This window comes from Bos javanicus, chromosome 19, assembly GCF_032452875.1.
Source record: "Bos javanicus breed banteng chromosome 19, ARS-OSU_banteng_1.0, whole genome shotgun sequence".
In the NCBI taxonomy this organism is placed as follows: domain Eukaryota; kingdom Metazoa; phylum Chordata; class Mammalia; order Artiodactyla; family Bovidae; genus Bos; species Bos javanicus.
The window spans coordinates 24,947,606-24,962,243 of record NC_083886.1 but is presented as its reverse complement, the minus strand read 5'-3'; positions in this window follow the sequence as shown (position 1 = coordinate 24,962,243).

Genomic DNA, 14,638 nt, shown 5'->3' with positions numbered 1-14,638 from the left:
GATGGCTCAGCAGGTAAAGAATCCACCTGCGATACAGGAGACACAGGAGACTTGGGTTCAATCCCTGAGTCGGGACGATGCCCTGGAGGAGAGCATGAAAACCATTCCAGCATTCTTCCCTGGAGAATCCCAAGGACTGAGGAGACTGGCGGGCCACAGTCCAAAGGGTCACAAACAGTTGGATGCGACTGAGCAACTACATATGCACACATGCAAAGCTGTGATAAAATACAAAATTTACCAAAAAAAAAATATTAATCTCCACGATGAAGTGCTTTTGCAGATCATTGTGAAAAATATATATAATAAGCAAATCAACAAGGGGGAAAAGGACAAAGGAAATTAAATGAGTAGTTTACAAAAGTGGAAACACAAATGACCAATAAATATTAAAAAATCAACTTCTATAAGAAACGAAAATTAAAACAACGAAAAACTACTTTTCACCAGCAACATGAGCCAAGGTTTAAGTTTGTGATTAATAATTCCCAGTATGAGCAAAATTGTGGGGAATGTGCAACTCACATATCACTGGAGATAATATGTGTGTGTGTGTTAGTCACTCCGTCATACCCAACTCTCTGCAACCCCACAGATTGTACCCCACCAGGCTCCCCTGTCCATGGAATTCTCCAGGCAAGAATACTGGAGTTGGGTTGCCATTTTCTTTTCCAGCAGATCTTCCCAACCAAGGGATCAAACCCTGGTCTCCTGCATTACAGGCAGATTCTTTACCAACTGAGCCACAGGGAAGCCCATAAAATGGTGCGGTTTCTTTGGTGATCAATTTGGCATGGCACAACATACGCTTCCTTTTACTCTGTGATTTCACTTTGGAGAATACATCCAACCATTATCTTTCCACATGTTTGCATGGGTATAGGTTCCCTGCAGCGAGGTTTGCAATATCAAAATATTCAGAATTCCTTGAAAGGCCATCCATAGAGGCTACACAAAGAAATTATGGTTCAACTGTGAATGGAATACTTTACAGTCAGTCAAAAGTATGTTGCCAGAGCATTCTGCACTGTTTTTCAAGTACTCACACAACCCTAGCCTGTAGCCTCTGTCAGGTTCTTCCCCCAGATCCAAAGCCCCACCATCAGAAACTGGGCAACAGGCCCTCAGACAGTAAGAGGAATGCCAAAAAGTCTTACATATTTAATAACTTGATCTGATGAACCCAACCAAATCCTAATTTAGTTTTTGGTACTTTATGGAGAATTTGGAGGAGGAACCTTCAAAGCAAGAGCTGTTCTAAAAGAGTAAGTAAACGTCAGACATATTTGTTGCCCAAAGAATATTCCCCACCCTCCTTCCCACTCAAAATTTTGTGGTTTGGGTGGAACTAACTCCAGCCCCCAGATTCCAGGGTGAGCACATGACCCAGCCTGGCCAATCTAAGCAGTCCATCCCCCAGTCCACAGTGATTGGCTGAAGGATGGCCATGTGACCCAAACTATGTCAATGAAATGACATTCTGAAACTTTCGCTAGAACCACTGAGAAAAAGAAGCTCTTTTTCCAGGTGGGTTTTGCTCATCTGGAGGGTTGCCTGCAACTCCTGAGAGCCACCTTATTTCCACAAAGGAATAAAGAGGGGACAGAAGAAAGAGAAAGGACAGAGAGAGTAGAATGTTATTTGGTGACATTACTTGAGCACTTGAATCCAGTTTTGTCTGAAACATGGAAAGTTCTTGTGTTTTCATATCTGTAAGCCAATATTCTTAAAAGGGAGCCAATACTCGCTTTTACTCTTAAGCCAATTTTAGTTGAGAAAACTGACTCAGTCTGAAATTCAGGAAGCAGAAGCCAAGGCTGATCATGTTGGGATCATGCCATGGAGTTCAGAAGGTGTCTTGTCCTCAAGAGTGCTCCCTGCCAGACAGTCTGACCACTCAAGTCATGTCTTCAGGACCTTCTCAATGCCATGGGCTTTTTTACCCAGGAGTGAAAGGTGATCCAAAACTTAATTAGGGTACTAATAATGATCTGTGCTTCATCAGGTGAACCTGATGATCACTTTGGTTGGACCCAAGATCCAACCCAGCCACACATCAGGGCAGAGAGAGTCAGAGCAGGAATCCAAGCTCTGCCCCCTTTAAGACTCTTCCTGTTTCCTCCTCCATGGAGGGGGAGGAAAGGAATCAAACTGCACAAACTGACCTGGAAGGCCCTGGGGTCCTAGGGTGGCACCTCCTCTCCAGAGAGAGGGCACTAACTCTACTTTTATCTGATTTATGTATCGGGGTTTCATCTGAAGAGTAACTCCACTGCTAAAGGGCAATTTTGATTATTTGGACCTTGATTCTTGGAACTCTTGAAGTGCAGGACGGACTGAGCAGGCTGGAAACCCACTGACCCCTCTTGCTCTGACATGCTGAGATTTTTTTGACAATGTGAACTTGGAATAGCGGCCAGGCCCAACATTCAGGAATTAAGAAGCAAAAAGGAGGAGGAGGGACTTCTCTGGTGGTCCAATGGTTAAGAATCTGCCTTGCAATGCAGGGACATGGGTTCCATGCCTGGGTGGGGAACAAAGATCCCACATGCTAAGAGTCAACTTAGCCAGTGAGCAACTACTGAGTCCTTGCACTGCAACTAGAGGGTCCACGTGCCACAATGAAAAGATCTCGCCTGTTGCAACTAAGACACAGACAAATAAGTAAATTTAAAAAAAAAAAGAAAGAAAGAGGAGGAGTTAAGCCCCTGGGGAAATCCTGAGTTCAAACCCTGACTCTGTAACTTGCTTGCTGAGTGACCTTAATTAACTACCTTCCTTCTCTGAGCCCCAGTTTCCTCATCTGTAAGGGGTGGGGGGGGGGGGTGCCAATACCCTTCTAAAGGAAATCAACCCTGAATATTCATTGGAAGAACTGATGCTGAAGCTGAAGCTCCAATGCTTTGGCCACCTGATGCGACTCATTGGGAAAGCCCCTGATGGTGGGAAAGATTGAAGGCGGGAGGAGAAGAGGGTGGCAGAGGATGAGATGGTTAGATAGCATCACTGACTCAATGGACGTGAATCTGAGCAAACTCCGGGAGATAGTGAAGGACAGAAGAGCCTGGCGTCCTGCAGTCCATGGGGTCGTAAAGAGTCAAACACGACTTAGAGTCTGAACAACAACAATACCTTCCTCTGCGTATGGCTGTAAAGAGTAACTGAATCAATGCCTGATTATGGCAGAGCCAGCAGGAAGGACTCTGGAAGCCAGGTTGCAATTATTAAGGATACTATTGTTATTCTTTGTATTCAGGCTACAGAATGTACCTGGCAAGCAGTGTCCTGGAATTCTTTTTAAAGATGCCCCTGGCCCTGGTGTGGATGGAGGATTTGAGATGGGGAGGGGTCCCAGTCAGACATTCTTAAAATCCTTCCAGGACAGGGATGGGCTGAACAGGCTGCCCTGCATTCTAAGTCCCGCCAAGCAGAGGTCAGATCCCTGATTGAAACAGCCCTCAACATTCGGACAACCGGGACTTGGGCCCAACCCAGGTGACTCCTCGGTGATGCGTCTGAAACCTTCTTGGCCCGCAGTCTGGCAACCTGACACCGCAGGCTCTGATTTCCCAGCCCAGACAGGACTGCGGTGGGGGTAGGGGCAACGACCCAGCTACCCGGGGACCTTTTCCCTCACTTCCTAGGCTCCCCTTTATCAAACACCCCATCTCCAAGGTGCCCACCGCCGCGAGTCCTCATGTAGGTGAAGTGAGACATTTCCTTGAACAGGCGAGATGAGAATTGTAGGTTGGACCCCCTCGGGGTCCAGTCTGTGGCCCGACCCAGAGCAGCAGAAGGTTTGAGGGTAGGAAGGGGAGTCCCTCTGCACAAAGAGAGCTAACGAAGACCGAGGTCCTCCCAAAGCCTAACGTCGGGGACAGGGGCCGGGGTCCGGGCGACGATCGCTCTGGAGAACCGAGAAGACCAGGCTCGGGTCGCGGGACTGAGATGACCAGGCAGCCCGGCGCCTCTAGTTCAACCCGGCCCCGCCGCCTTCGCTCGAGAAGAAACTTCGAGCCAGCGCCCCCGCTCCTCCCCGCGCTCCGCCCGGCCTCAGCACGCGGGTTCGCGCCCGCACCAGGCCCCGCACCCCCCGGCTGCCCACTCACCAGCGCACCAGCTGCCAGCGCTTCTCCCCGGGCGCCCGGCGACCCGCCATGCTTCCCAGCCGCCGCCCGCTCCCCACCCGCCACCGGCCGCACCGTGGAAGCAGCTCCGGCTGCCGCAGGCCACTGCCGAGGGCGCGCTCCGCAGCGCGGGTCCGGCGGGCGGGGCGGGAGCGAGGCGATTCGGCCGGAGCCCGGGCGGTGCGTCCGGCCGCGCGCATCTCCCCCCGGACGGCCGCCGGCCCCGCCCTTGGAGTCGGTCCGGGCTGGGTCACCGCGCTCCTCGCCGCGGCCGCGAGACCGCAGCCGGTCCCCTCACTGCCTTCACCCACGCCCAGCCTGCCCAGAGGCGCAGCGGAGCCGACTCGCTTTGGAGCACTGGGCGAGGAGTCAGGTTCTCCAAATTCTACCTAACTTGCTGAGTGACTCTAGTGAATTCACTTAATCCCACTGTTTCACTTCCTTACGACACCTGTTCCACCTACCCAGAAAGTTATGCCCCAAAATAAACTACTATAAATGGCTTAAATAAAAACTGATGCGCCTTACTCCCCACCGATTATTATTATTGAACTATTATTGATTATTATTATTGAACTATTGAATTATTATAATTCAATTGATTATTGAACTATTTTATTGAACTATTATTGAACTATTTTAAGACGACAGTCATCGGCTTCCCAGGTGGTTCAGAGGTAAAGAATCTGCCTGCCAATAAAAAAGAGGCAGGACACTTCAGTTTCATCCCTGGGTCTGGAAGATCCCTTGGAGGAGGAAATGGCAATCCACTCCAGTATTCTTGCCTGGAAAATTTCATGGACAGAGGAGCCTGGCGGGTTATAGTTCCATGGGGTCACAAAGAGTTGGATAGGACTGAAACGTCTGAGCACAGTACTCACAATAAAATATTATGGCATTGGCGCAGAACGTTGCCAAACCCTAGGATCATCTCCACCCAGGCCTTCAAACTACTTCCACCCCAGAACTGTTAATTTGAGTTGAGCAGAGACCAGCCTGGCCCACAGCATCATGGGAGCCTGGTTTGAAGGAGCTGAGTGTTAGACATGTTTATAGAGACTGCACGCAGCAGAGTGCCATCCACCTGCCTCTCATGTCAGGACAGTCCACATCCTTTGAAGGAGGGAAACTTATGCAGAGAGGAGAATATCTGGCTCTGGATGTAGAGCTCTGGAAGCTTATCTTCTCATTAGGGACTGGGGGCCCCTACTCAGGAGCTTGGCACAAGTTTCCAGGGGAATCCAAATGCTACTGACATCTGTGACCATATCCATAGGCATCCTCCCCAAAAATCAAGATCACATAAATCCTGAGGATCCTTATCTGAGCTTTCCAGTAGGTCTCAACTAAAGAACTGACAGGAAGTAACAAGGCATGAAAAACCTAAACAACATGTAAAAGGAAACAGGGAAGGAGTAACAAGCAAGACTGGCAGCTCGCCTTTGACCTTAAGTATAGTGTCTAGCAGGAGGCTAGCAATTGCCTTTGAATATCCTATCTTTAAGCTTCCCCAACATAATTAACAAGAAACCAAGGAAATAGAAGGTCTAAAAACATCCCCAGATGTGTAATATGTGTATTTCAAATTAGTGAAAGATACCGTGATGTGACAATTAACCATTTACAGGGAGAAAAAAAGGCTTCTATTTCACATCACAAAGTATATTTCAGATGAATTATAAATGTAAATGTATAAATATATAAAAAGGACTCGAAAAAATACATAGGTAAGTTTTGTCATATTAAAATAAGGATGGACTTTTTAAAGCTTGGCATCAATGTCAGAAGTCTTATGGAAAGAAAGTAATGGATTTGACTAAAATAAAAATATTTAACCTTAGCACATCACAAAAGTATAGTAAGCAAAGTTAAAAGGCAAATATCAAACAGATTTAAAAATATATATGCCTGTATTTGAATATCTATATTCACAGATTATTCACAATGACAAATGAGTGGAAGCAACCCAAGTATTCATGAGTGTATTAATGAATAAGCAAAATGTGGTCTTCACATAAGATGAAATATTATTCAGCCTTAAAAAGGAAGGAAATTCTGACACATGCTACAACATGGGTGACCTTTGAAGATATTATGCTAAGTGAAATAAACAAGTCACAGAGAACAATATTGTATGAGTTCACTTCCATGAAGTACCTAGAGTACTTACATTTATAAAGACCGAAAGTAGAATGATAGTTGGCAAGGTCTGGGGTTGGAAAGGGAAGAATGGGGAGTTAGTTTTAATGGGCACAGCTTTTCAACTCTACAAGATGAAAAGAATTCTAGAAATGGTCAGTGGTGATGCTGCACAGCAATGCGAATGTATTTAATGCCATTGAATTGTACCCTTTAAAATAGTTACGAGGACGTCTCTAGTGGCTCAGTGGTAAGGCATTGGCTCACCAATGCAGGAGACACAGCTTCCATCCATGATCTGGGAAGATTTCACATATGGCAGAACAACTAAGCCCATGTATCACAACTACTGAGCCTGTGCTCTAGAGCCTGGGAGCAACGACTGTTGAACCCATGTGTGCAACTCTGGAAGCCCAGGTATCCTAGAGCCCAGCTCTGCAACAAGAGAAGCCACCACAATGAGAAGCCTGTGCATGGCAACTAGAGAAAAGTCCACGAACAACAAAGACCCCGCAAGGCCATAAATAAACAAATAAAATTATTTGTTTTAAATAGTTACAGTAGCAAATTCTATGTTGTATGTTTTACTATACAGTAAAAAATTTAAATGTTGAAAGCTTTTAGTATAAAGAAATAAGAAATGATAAATGTTCTAATAGAAAAAGGGGCAAAGGACATGAACAAACAATTCACAAAAGAAATATAAATAGATAGGAGACACATTTTTAAAACTTAATATTACTGGAAATTAAGCACTTGAAAATTTAAGTGTGACAGTACTTTTTTTAATTGTCAAATTTGGAACAGTTGGTTGTTGCTGAATTGTTGTTAATTCATAATCCCTTGCAGGGCTTATGTGGAGAAGGGAAGTGGACTCTCCCAGTTATGACTGAGATTGATATACAAATTGGTCCAACTATTGTTCATGGCAATTTGACAGTATGATCAAAAGTCAACAAATGTGTATATCCCTTGACTTAGTAATTTTCTCTTTTTGAAATTGATCCTAAGGAGATAATTAGAAATGTAAAGAAGGGACTTCCCTGGTGGTCCAGTGGTTAAGTCTCTGCTTTCCAATGCATGGGTTCAATCCCTGGTCAGGAAACTAAGATCCCACATGCTGCAAGGTGTGGCCAAAATTTTAAAAGGTAAATAAAAAATAAAATTAAAAAAATTAAATAGATAACCTAATAAGGACCTACTGTTGACTGTGTGGATCACAATAAACTGTGGAAAATTCTTCAAGAGATGAGAATAGCAGACCACCTGACCTGCCTCTTGAGAAACCTATATGCAGGTCAGGAGGCAACAGTTAGAACTGGACATGGAACAACAGACTGGTTCCAAATAGGGAAAGGAGTACATCAAGGCTGTATATTGTCACCCTGCTTATTCAACTTCTTCTTTTTTTTTTTTTTTTTTTTGCTTATTCAACTTCTATGCAGAGTACATCATGAGAAACGCTGGGCTAGAAGAAGCACAAGCTGGAATCAAGATTGCCGGGAGAAATATCAATAACCTCAGATATGCCGATGATACCACCCTTAATGGCGGAAAGTGAAGAGGAACTAAAAAGCCTCTTGATGAAAGTGAAAGAGGAGAGTGAAAAAGTTGGCTTAAAGCTCAACATTCAGAAAATGAAGATTATGGCGTCTGGTCCCATCACTTCATGGGAAATAGATGGGGAAACTGTGGAAACAGTGTCAGACTTTATTTTGGGGGCTCCAAAATCACTGCAGATGGTGATTGCACCCATGAAATTAAAAGACACTTACTCCTTGGAAGGAAAGTTATGACCAACCTAGATAGCATATTCAAAAGCAGAGACATTATTTTGCCAACAAAGATCCATCTAGTCAAGGCTATGGTTTTTCCAGTGGTCATGTATGGACGTGAGAGTTGGACTGTGAAGAAAGCTGAGCACTGAAGAACTGATGCTTTTGAACTGTGGTGTTGGAGAAGATTCTTGAGAGTCCCTTGGACTGCAAGGAGATCCAACCAGTTCATTCTAAAGGAGATCAGTCCTGGGTGTCCTTTGGAAGGAATGATGCTAAAGCTGAAACTCTAGTACTTTGGCCACCTCATGTGAAGAGTTGACTCATTGGAAAAGATCCTGATGCTGGGAGGGATTGGGGGCAGGAGGAGAAGGGGACAACAGAGGATGAGATGGCTGGATGGCATCACGGACTCAATGGACGTGAGTTTGAGTGAATTCCGGGAGTTGGTGATGGACAGGGAGGCCTGGCATGCTGCGATTCATGGGGTCGCAAAGAGTTGGACACGACTAAGCGACTGAACTGAACTGAACTGAACTGTCCAGCATAAGGAACTCTACTCAATACTCTGTAATGACCTACATGGGTAAAGAATCTAGAAAAGAGTAGATATATGTATATGAAGAATGGATCATGTTGCATACCCTGAAACTAGCACAACATTGTAAATCAACTACACACCAATAAAAATTAAAAAAAAAAGAAATGTGGGGGGAAAAAACTGAAGGCAACGCAAAAGTCCAATAGGAGATTAAATAAGTGAAGAAGCACGCCCGTGTGATGGAACATTATACAGCTACTAAGAAAGATTTACTGGCATGAAAAAAAAATCAAGATATATTTTGAAATGAAAAAAATTGTTACCAAGTAGAATGAGTATATTAATATACTTGTAGAAAATCTGGAAGAACTACACATTTAAAAAGTGATTTTATCTCTGGGTGTGTGAAGTTACAGTGGTTTTTATCTTACTGTTTTTCTTACCCATATATCCTAATTTTTCTAAGTAAACATTTTGTGCAACAAGAAAAAATACAATAAGTCACTTTTCATATGATTAAGCTACCAAGATACTCACAACATTACTGCTTATAACATTAAAAAATAGAAACAATCTAATTATCAGACAACAGAAACATGGATAGACACAGTACACTGTACTTTATCAATACAATGAAAAACACTGTAGCAGGAGGAAAATGTTCACGCTATATTGCTAAGCCAAAAAGCAGATGACAAATTGAGATGATAAAATTATATATAAATAAGATTTTATATAGTTAGAGCTTTTTTAATGCCAAATGTTACAATTTGTTAAGCCTGGAAGGTAAAAGTGGGCAATTTTTATGTCTTTGCTTATTGAGAGTTCCAAAGTTTTCTACAATGAATAATAAGGAAAAAATTTTTTTAATTTTAATACACAGGCATTGATGAGTGAATGAAAACATGTAAATGCTTCTGTAATAAAACACAATATTTAAAAGAACTGCCAAGACTTCCCTGGTGGTCCAGTGGCTAAGACTCCACACTTCCAATGCAGGGGGCCTGGGTTTCATCTCTGGGCAGGAAATTAGATGCCACATGCCACAAGTAAGAACCAGTGCACACAAATTAATGAATAAATATGTTTTTAAAACCTGGCTGAAGGAAGTGGTACGTTTAAGCAAAATGTGGAGCATTACATGTGGTAAAACTAATACAAAATTAGGGGAAAATGAAGGAAAAGAGGGGCCACAATTATACCAGATCACCAAAGAATTGGGGAACTCATTGCCCAAGATCATGGAGAGCAATCTGGAATGGAAAAATTTCAGGCACAGGCAGTGGCACCTCTCAGATCCCTTCAATGAAGCCCGCCAGCTGAGTGTCTGAGCTCTGTGCCCTAGAGGGATAGGATGTGAGCAAGGTTGAGGCAGAGGTGGTAAGTCTGAACCTGAATTGCATCCTAGTGTACACACACACTCACAAACACACACACACTCAGAACTCATTCTTGTTGCCATTCTCGTGGTTTAGGAACGGTCTGAAACTCCAAAAGCCTGCTGACATGTTAGGGACCATTTTCTCCAAATGAACAGAGGAGCCTGCACAGCAGTCCATGAGGTCACAAAGGAGTCAGAGACGCCTTAGCGACTAAACAACGACAACGATTGATCCAAATCGGCCATCTGAGGAGAGTGCAGCCTTGCCCCAGTTTGATCTTTCATTCGTTAGGTAAGCTGACTAAGAAGCTTACCCACAGTAACCTCTGGTTGGGTCTCTGGTCTCAGAGCTCCCAATCCTTCTGGCCACCACATCCCAAGGGCCCCAGATTAGGTAGTCTTTGGGAGTCAGGACAGATGGCCAGAGTCTTTGAAGAAAAGAGGGTATCCCTGTAACACTGCCACCTGACCCCCTGTTTGGAGCACCTTGGTGCCCATCACCACTGGAGTACTCAGCGGGCAGCAGCCTGGCGGAGAACAGCAATTGGGACCCAAGTTGAACAACATTGTACCAGATAGCTCTTCCCTCCAGAAACTTTCCACACCTTAGTCTACTCTGCTTGTGTCCTGGGAAATCTACCTGTACAGGCAGTGTCAATGGACTACGTTAACTGCTGACTTCTGATTGGGATTGGCTGGAGAAGGCACCAGAAGGAGACTGGAAGCAAGAGGACAGTGAGGTTGCATATTGATTCCTCAGCTCCCTCCCAGGTCCCTGTGGGTAACACATTTCCTTTTAAAAAAAAAAAAATTTATTTGGGCTTTCCTGATGGCTCAGATGTTAAAGAATCTGCCTGCAATGCAGGAGAGCCGGGTTCGATCCCTGGGTATTCCGTGGAAAAGGGAACGGCAACTCACTCCAGTATTCTTGCCTGGAGAATTCCATGGACAGAGGAGCCTGGTGGGCTACAGTCCACGGGGTCGCAAAGAGTCAGACGCAACTGGGCAACTAACACCTTTCCCTAACACCAACACTTTCGGTCTTAGCTGTGCCATGTGGGATCTTTGTCACATCATGCAAGCCCTTTTTCATTACGGTACACAGACTCTCTAGTTGTGGCATGCAGGCTCCAGAGCAGCTTCAATAGTTGCAACACACCGGCTCAGTTGCTTTGAGGTATGTGGGATCTTAGTCCCCCAACCCCCAACTAGGGATCGAAGCCTTGTCCCCTGTATTGCAAAGCAGATGTTTAACCACTGGACCACCAGGGAAGTCCCCAGATACTTTCTTTTAAGGGAAGCCACAGCTCTTGCCAGGTAGCCCTTTCCCCAAACACATCCTTTCTGAAATCTCATCACTGCCTTCTCTTGTCCCTCTAAGCCTAAGGATGGTAATAGCTCTTTGTATCCTTCTTTCCTAAACTCTGTCCATAGCCTTGTAGACAGTCTCTTAACTCTCTTCAAATGCTTCATTTTAAATGTGCTTTCTGGGACTTCCCTAGCAGTCCAGTTGTTAAGACTCTAAGCTTCCAATGCAAGGGGCACAGTCTCAGTCCCTGGTCAGGGAACTAAGATCCTGCATGCTGCCTGGCACAGCAAAAAAAAAAAAAAAGGATTAAATGTGTTGTCTGTTACTTTCCAGGACACCAACCAATACCACTGTTACCCAAACAGAACTCAGAAAGTCACTATTCCACACTGTCATGAAGAGATACAGGGAACCTCCAAGCCTTCTTTGCCACATAGACCTCATTCTCCCCACTGGTGTTCAAGGCTTTTACCTTCCACCAAAGCCCATGGCAACTGTGGGTGCCTTCTGCTACAGCTGGAGTACCTCCTCACTGAGGCGCTTGATGAAGCCCACCTCTGATCTTCATCGGGCTGGAGTTTGAATCCTGACTCTGCTGCTTACAAGCTGGATGGTGTCAAATATAACCTCTCTTGAGCTTTATTTTCTCCACCTACAAATGGGAATAAACCTTTCCTATAGGATTTCCCTGAAGTTTCTTATTTCTTAATTTTTTACATTAATTTTTTTTGTTTTTGGTTGCACTGGGTCTTCATTGCTGGGTGCAGGCTTTCTCTAGTTGCAGCGAGCAGAAGCTACTCTCCATTGCGGTGCACAGGCTTCTCATTGCAGTGGCTTCTCTTGTTGCAGAGCACAGGATCTAGCCAGGTGGGCTTCAGTAGTTGCATCTTTCAGGCTCCAGAGCTTGGGCTCAGTAGTTGTGGCACTCAGGCTTAGTTACTCCTTCGCATATGGAATCTTCCTGGACCAGGGATCAAACCCGTGTCCCCTGCGTTGGCAGGTGTATTCTTATCCACTGTACTACCAGGGAAGTCTTCTCTGAGAGAGATTATGTGGGTAAAGTGCTCAACTCAAAACTTCTGAGGCCAGAGATTCAGTTTTTATACACTTTAGTTTTCTTTGACTTGGTTACAAGTTTAATTTTGAAAATAGAAATAAGATTTTTTTTAAGTATTTAGTAGATGACTTAACATATAGAACATGCTTAGTAAATATTGTTATTATCAACATTATCGTTTGCAACATCATCATCTCCATATGTCATCATATATCTCTAAGTGTCCCCATTACATCAGATATAGGGCCATGCAGTTCGCTTTGCTCAATATTACTTTATGTGCTGACTGACTGATTGCTAACCTCCTCCCAGGAGGAACCCCTAAGTCTCCTTGCTGGCAAGTCCAAGCCCTAACTCTGCTGGTTCATCATCTTCAGTTATTCCTTGGATGCTTTTGTGCACATGTTTTGTTGTCTCACACATGGATCTTTTTCCAGCCAAAGATGTTGCAAGTGTCCTATGGACAGCCCTAGAGGCCCAGCTGGGAGCTTGGCCCAGGGCAGGACTCTGCCAGAAGCACTTACTATGGCAAAGCACTTACTATGGGAGGCCCCCAACCCATGACCAGGCAGGGCCACCCCTCAGACAGGCATCTGGAGCTGTTTCCTCCAGCTGCCAGAGTCCCAGGATCCATCTTTATACTGATCAAGGAGAAAACCATTTGGTGTCCAGTTATAACAATTCCATCTGCACACACATTAACATTACAAAACCCTTTCACTCTCACCTCATAACACCCACCATGATCCTGTTGGCAAAGTAGATGTTGCTTTTCCTTTTTTAATATTTGAAAGAGGAACTAGAGCTTAGAGAGGTTAAGACTTGCCCAGAATTACCCAACTAATAAGCAACAGAGCTCAGATCAGAGCCCAAGTTTTCGGGATACAAAACACACCTTTCATCCTTCTTAGCAATATCTCAATTAGTTCATCAGAACTGACAGATCAATGGGTTAGCAGACCCATAGACCTGCTGGAGACACACATACACACACACACACACACACACACACACACACACACACACAATACATGGCACAGGAATGCTGCCCTAGGAGGGACATCAAGAGATGAAGAAGCAGGATTGGGCTGGCCTTTCTGCTCCTCTCCTAAGGGTTTCCTCAGAGGAGAAGGGTTGAAGAGGGGCTACCCACAGCTCAGCTGGAGGCTAGAGTTCCCACAGTGGGATTTGAAATGCCTTTGAACACTCAGACGGTAAAGCGTCTGCCTACAATGTGGGAGACCTGGGTTCAATCCCTGGTTCAGGAAGATCTCCTGGAGAAGGAAATGGCAACCCACTCCAGTATCCTTGCCTGGAAAATCCCATCGACGGAGGAGCCTGGTAGGCTACAGTCCATGGGGTCGCAAAGAGTTAGATACGACTGAGTGACTTCACTTTCTTTCTTTCTTTCTTTCTTTCTTTGAACACCACTGCCTGTCAAGCCAACTAAGAGGGTGATTTCTTCAATTTGGGGGGCCAAGAGCAGCTAAAACTTTCATCCACTGACACTCAAGTCCAGTTAAGTTTAAAAGTTGACTAGGGAGGGGGGACTTTGAGGGAGGATGAATAGATACATATGTATGGCTGAGTCCCTTTGCTATTCACTTGACGCTATCACACCATTGTTAGTTGGCTTTACCCCAATACAAAATAAAAAGTTTAGAAAATAATTTTTTGAAAAGTAAAGTTTCAATGTGAAAAAAAAAAAAGTTGACCAGGAAGGAGACGGAGCAAAGAGATCCACAGAGAAAACACAGGATGATCTTGAGGCCGATGCTTTGTTGGAGCCTGCCTCAAGGCCCTCATGCAAAGGTCCCGCAATTCCAGAGACAAAGGCAGAAGATTTCTCTGGACATTTGGCCCAGGAGGGTAGGGAGGAATGTTCTTGGCTGGCAACAGAGTGGGAAAAGCCAGATCAGCCCTTTAGTCTGAAGCCCCTCAGTCCCTTCCTCCAGTCCCTTAAGGCTGGGATGGAAATGACTTACCCAGAGACAGTTCTGAACCACCTGCCGCTCACTCAGTGCCACCTGGTCCCTTGCCATCATGAGCACGAATGCATAAGGAGCACTCAGCGCTGTTTCAGGCACTTAACATGTATTAACTTATTTAATCCTCAGGACAACCCAAAGATCTTATCAGCTGCATAGACCATCATCATCCCATATTACAGATGAGGAGACTGGGGCCCTGGAAGGAGGAAGGTATTGGTAGACCCAGAAATAGAAGCCAAGCAGTCCAGAAGCCTCCCAAGCTTGGATCAACTCCAATCTTCTGGACTCTAGAGTTTCAAAAGGATCCTCTCTCTTGGC